Below are 6,000 nucleotides of genomic sequence, written 5' to 3' on the forward strand. Positions count from 1 at the left end.
TAGCCCTTTGATGGTGACAGGTCTGGAGAATGTACAGATGTCGTCTACCTTGCCTGATAAAGGAGATATTGTAGCGGCGGCTACACTGCTAACTCAAGGATCGCACAACCAGGTGGGTTGAGTTCAGTGAGCAAAACTGATTTATTGCAGGTTGCCTGGAACCCAGTCCGAATCTGGCTGAGAACCGCGCTGGGGGGCTCCGAAGTCACCAGGGCATCACGTGGGTCCCCAAGCACAGGCTTCTGAACCCGGTGCTGAGGTCGGGAGGAAACCCCCGATGGCACCATTTTGGCCAGCTGTCCCGCTGCGTGCGTGACAAGTGGGGCCGGTTCGCCTGCCTAATGGCGTACTGCCACAATATGCTGTCTGCTGTAATTTTATGCCCTAAGAATTCTATGGTTGACTTGCCAAAATGACACTTGTCAAGGTTAATTGTCAGACCAAAGTCTTGGAACCGTTGGAAAAGGCAGCACAAATGCAAGCGGTGATCTTGCTCATTTTGACTTGCTCCAAGAATGTTATCCAAGTAAATATACACAAAGTTTAAATCTCTGCCTAGAGCATCCATAAGCCGCTGAAAGGTTTGCGTGGCATTCTTTAAGCCAAATGTCATTCTGAGGAATTCAAAATTACCAAACGGCGTAATAATTGCTGTCTTGGGAATATCATTCTCATGAATAATTATCTGATGATATCTCTTAACCAAATCAATCTTTGAAAATATGTGGCAATGATGCAGATGGGCAGTGAAATCCTGTATGTGTGGAATTGGGTATCTGTCAGGTGTAGTGACATCATTAAGCCTACGGTAGTCACCATAAGATCTCCATCCGCCTGTCTTCTTGGGTACCATATGCAAAGGTGAGGCCCAATGGCTGTTTAAGCATCGGATGATACTCAATTCTTCCATTGCTTTAAATTCTGCCTTTGCTTGCCGCAATTTATCAGGTTCCAGACGACGAGCCCTGGCATGGACCAGTTGGCCTAATGTGTCTTTGTAATGATGCACGCCACTAGATATGTCTGAAAGGTGGTGGCGTGAACTAATTTTCAGCATTTTACATCTTCCAATAAGTCGTGGGAATGTAAAAAATCCACACCCAAAATGGGTTGAGCAACAGAAGCGAGGACACAATTCCAATGAAACATGGTTCCACCTATTTAGATTGTGACTCATCTAGCGCCGAAACTTGGAATGGCAGTTCCATTCACTGCTCACAGCGTCAAGTGGCATTTTTTATGCGTCCTTTCAAAATAGGTTGGTGGGAGCAAACTAAGTTCAGCACCTGTGTCTACAAGAAATTTGCTCTTACCTACATTGTCCTGAAGATAATAGGCCTGTATGTATGCCAGTTGCCAAGGCAACTGCTGGCAGCCGGCTCTCTCGTTTCCTGATTTCTTTTTGGCTCGACGTACTTATGGGCATTTTTTCCCCCAGTGGTGATGGTAAAAACACTACTTTCAACGTACATCAGCACGCTCCTCTTTCTTGGATTGGACTCTAGATACAGGAGGCCGGTAGGATGCGGGAGATGCTTCTGCTGCAAAAACAGGATGTATTCGGGCAGACTCGTGTTGGATACGATAGATCCTGTCATCCTCTCAATCATGGGAACAGCAGAAATCCATGTTATCAATGGGTATGCCAATGTCAGCTGGAAGTTTTGATAAAAATAAGGTTTCAAAAAGCAGACAATGGGAATGACCATCTGACAAAGCCAGCATCTCATTCATCAGGTCTAATGGATTCTTGTCATCTAGGCCTTTCATGTTCAAAAGATACATGCCACGCTTATGCCTAGTAAGTTCCAATGTGTCAAGAAGAAAATGGCAGAACCTGGTGTACTGGTCTTCTGAAGGAGGGTGAGCAATAAATTTGCTTACTCGTGATGCAGTGGCTGCATCCAATATACTCAGGACATGCCAAAATTTTGTGTCTTCCTCCATTATACCCCAAAGACAAAACTGGGTTTCAGCTTGAAGAAACCAAATTTGAGGCTGATGTGTCCAGAAAGGAGGCAAATGTAGCCCAATTGCATTAACTGCCATGGCGGCAGCAGTTATTGCTGTTGAAATTTCCTTCTTTTCCATAATGATTCAAATTCTTTGAATCTTAACTTCAGGGTCACCTGAATTTGTAGCAGCTACTACAGTAGATGCTACTAAATTAAGGCAAACACACACAAAGGTAGTCAACTCAAGACTGGTTTATTGCAGATTGGTTTTATTCCCTTCCTGTTAATGAGCTCGTTAGTGAACAGAAGCTATGAGCCATTAGTACCCCACCCCTTTAGGCAGGGGCTTCATCTGATCCACTCACTGTACTTTGACGCCCAGCACTGTGCAATGTGTCAGGTAAGTCTGTGAACTGAAGGTGATGGTTTACAATCGTGCGCTGTGCGCCCGCTCCAATACCTTTTTAATCTCATGCCCATGATAGGACCCATTCACCCTGATTTTATTTGGTAGTTTATACATATCTTAAGGAAATTTTATTTATTTTTATATTATAGACAAATAGATTTATACATTTCAACCTTTTTCACTTCTATCCAATTATTTTAATGATTCTTTTGTCCACATATTAAATGCATTTTTTCTTTAAATGTCGAATCTGCCTTTTCTCCTTACACGCCATTAACAGCTGCATTTTAGTGCACTATATTCCTCCTACAGTCCATTGATCACTGTTTCAAATAGTTTCTGCTTCTGCTGCACTCCTCTGTAGGTCAGTGAATGGTTCCAGTTTATTATTACTGATGACACGTTTATTGGTGGGATGTATAAAGAGGTAGGTGGTCTAAAGTTACAGCAAGAATTCAATCAGGAGGAGAGTTGAACAAGTCATTGACAGAGGGAATTTAATCCTAATAAGTGCATTTCAGGAAGTGGATAGGAAAAGGATAGATAAAGAGTAGGGTGCCAAGGAACATTGTCGCTTTGTCACTCACATCTATATTCCTTGAAAGTGGAAACATTGGAATTTTTATCTGGTGAAAAGGAGCCCAAGAGGTATGTAAATTTACAAGAAGCAATGATAGAATTATTTTGCTGTGGACCTAGTGAATTCAGGTAGAATTAGTGTCGATGATAAAAAGGTTGGCAAGGGCCAAAGGGCCGGTTTCCATGCTGTGCACCTCTAGGTCATCTCTACTGCTTTGTTTCATGACTTTCTTTATTTAAGTTCAAGTTTACTTATCATCCAATTATACCAGTACAACTTGACGAAACAGCGTTATTCGGTCCACTTTGCAAAAACACAGACAGACAAGTATGTTTTAAAATAAATATAATTAATAAACTGGAGTGTGTGACAGAGTATATAGATATGTTTTTGGGAGATAAATTGGAAAGGATTGTTAGAGTAGCTCACATACAAACATTTTAAAACAGATCTTATTTGAAATACTGGGCTCTGCTAAAGCTAGACATATCGATCCCACAGCCTTTGCAAGAGCTTTGGAGAGTGCCCAAGAGACCTCACTAATGGATTGTTGCTTACAAAAAGGCAACAGATGAAAGAGCTTGTCGGAGCCACCTCTGTCTGGAAAGAAACTTGCTGTTCTTAGAGAGTCCGGTGGTTTTGCAAGGAGAGAAACTCAAACAGGCTTTCTCTCAGAGAGAGAGTGAGAGAGAGAGAGAGAGAGAGAGAGAGAGAGTGTGTGTGAGAGAGAGAGAGAGAGAGAGAGAGAGAGAGAGAGAGAGAGAGAGAGAGAGAGAGAGAGAGAGAGACGGAGATCAGTTCTACATTGTTACAGCCAGTAACAGCATCTGGGACTGGAACAGGACAAGCTGGCAAGCTTGTGGAAAGCCCCGTTTAGAAAATGAGTTGTGAGTTCTTGGTTAAGCCTATTCAAAGCCCTTGAAGGTCATGCAAGAGGCGAACACTGGCTGTCTAATGTTTCACTTGGAATAAGAGAGACAAAAAGGAACTCTGTGATGACCTGAAATAAAGAGGTTATCATCTGGAGATCCCTAAAAGGGGCAAGTTTTGTCAGCAAGACACTGAAATGGCTGATGGAAGAAAATCAGTTGTGGATGTCCTGGAACAACAAATCACTCTCTGAAAACTGACAAGAACTTTCCTGAGCAATAATCATTTACCTTTCAAGCGTGGTGAACTTTATAATTGTTAAATTCTGTGCATAGTATAAGAATTGCCTGCAACCACTGAACTTGGAGGAATGAGAAGTGAGATTGGACTGTGAACCAAATAACTTTTCTGAACTTATACACACACATGTACTTAGAATTAGAAGGGGGATAAGTTAGGTTAGTTAAGTCAAGAATGATAAGTTAAAGTTTGATTCTTTTTTCATGTTTAAAGATAATTAAAAACAAGTTTTGTTTAAGTAACCATTTGTCTTTGTGAATATATATTGCTGCTGGGTTTTGGGGTCCTTTGGGCTCATAACCAGTGTCAGAGAGTTACTTTACAGTTCATCAGTCTCACTGCCCATGGGGACTGTTCCTCATTCTGGTGACTTTGGGTCCGATGCTCCTGTATTTCTTTTCTGGCAGGAGTAGCTGAAAGATGCTGGATGCGGGGTGGTAAAGGTCCTCACTGATTTTATGAGCCCGCTTTAATCAACAATCCAGGAAAATCACATCAATGGGTATGGGGTTGGGGAGGACACCCAGTGAACATCTCTGGATCATTATTATTTTAGATTTGTTGCATAATCTACAAGACTAGAAGTTGCCAGAATGATAGGTTTTTAATTGCTTAAAACTGTATGTTCACACATTGCTTGGCCAGAGTCCAGAGCTCATATTGGGGTGGGGTCAGGGTGTAACAGCCTTTATCAGGGGGTTCCAAAGGGAGGAGTTACTGATACAGTCAGCACGGAGGTGGGCCTGCCATACACACAGAGATAGCAACCAATAGTAATTCAGTGGTATCATCACATTTACCCCTCTTTTTTAAAGAAAGTCTGAGGGGGGGGATGAAGTGGGTTCAGTGTTCATCACAGGTTCAGCCAGTCTGTTGGTTTCGACTACCTCTGCGACTGCCGTAGTAGTGGCTGTGGGTCAGCTACTGGTTTCTGGGCAATGTGTTGTGTGTCAGCAGGCTCAGTGCTGGTAGGCTAAGTTTCTGCCTGCTGAGATGGGCCTGCTGGGGTCAGATTTGAGATTGGCAGGTGGTCATGGCTGGAGTCTGTACTGAGTGGTCTGTGGGGGGTCCGAGGGTCTCCTGTGAATGCCAGATCCTGTATGGAAACAGTGTCCTTACAGGTACGCCATGTAGGCGTATTGGCGGTTTACATGGAGGAGATTAACTCTTTCAACCAATGGATCAGACTTATGGCTTCTTGCGTACCTCCAGAGAAAGACTGGCCCTGGGGATGTCAACCAGGATGGCAGCGAGTTCCCCGATGCAGACTTCCTGGGCAAGGAAAGCAGTCTTTGATATGGGGTGGCATTGTTGACAGTGCACAGGAGGGAGTTAATGGTGATGAGTGCCTTGGGGAGTACCTCCTGCCAGTCGAAGATGGGTAGGCCTTTTGACCTCGGGGCTAAGAGGGACTGCCTTCCAAACTGTGGTGTTCTCCCTCTCTAGCTGGCCATTCCCCTCAGGGATTGTAACTGGTAGTCTTGCTGGTGATGAAAGGTCAACTCAACACTTATGAAGGATGACCCCTGGTCACTGTGGATGTAGCTCAGGTACCCGAGTAGTATAAAGATGTTGTGCAGTGCTTTCACGACAGTGACCATGGTCATGTCCAGGCAGGGAATAGCAAAAGGGAAGTGGGAGTACTTATCAACCATTTGGTCCATCTCCCTCTGAAAGACAGAGACACCATTTGTGACCCCAAAAGGCTGGCAACTTCTTGACTTTGAAGTTAATTGATAGTGTATGTACACTCATGTTGCTTAGCCCAAGTCCAGACCTTGTACTGGGGGAGGGATCTGCCCGTAACCACCTTTGTTATGGGATTCCAAGGGGAGAGATCACAGGTACAGTCAACACAGAGGCAGGCTAACCCATACATACAGAGA

The sequence above is a fragment of the Narcine bancroftii genome, chromosome 1, assembly GCF_036971445.1.
Source record: "Narcine bancroftii isolate sNarBan1 chromosome 1, sNarBan1.hap1, whole genome shotgun sequence".
Taxonomy (NCBI): Eukaryota; Metazoa; Chordata; class Chondrichthyes; order Torpediniformes; family Narcinidae; genus Narcine; species Narcine bancroftii.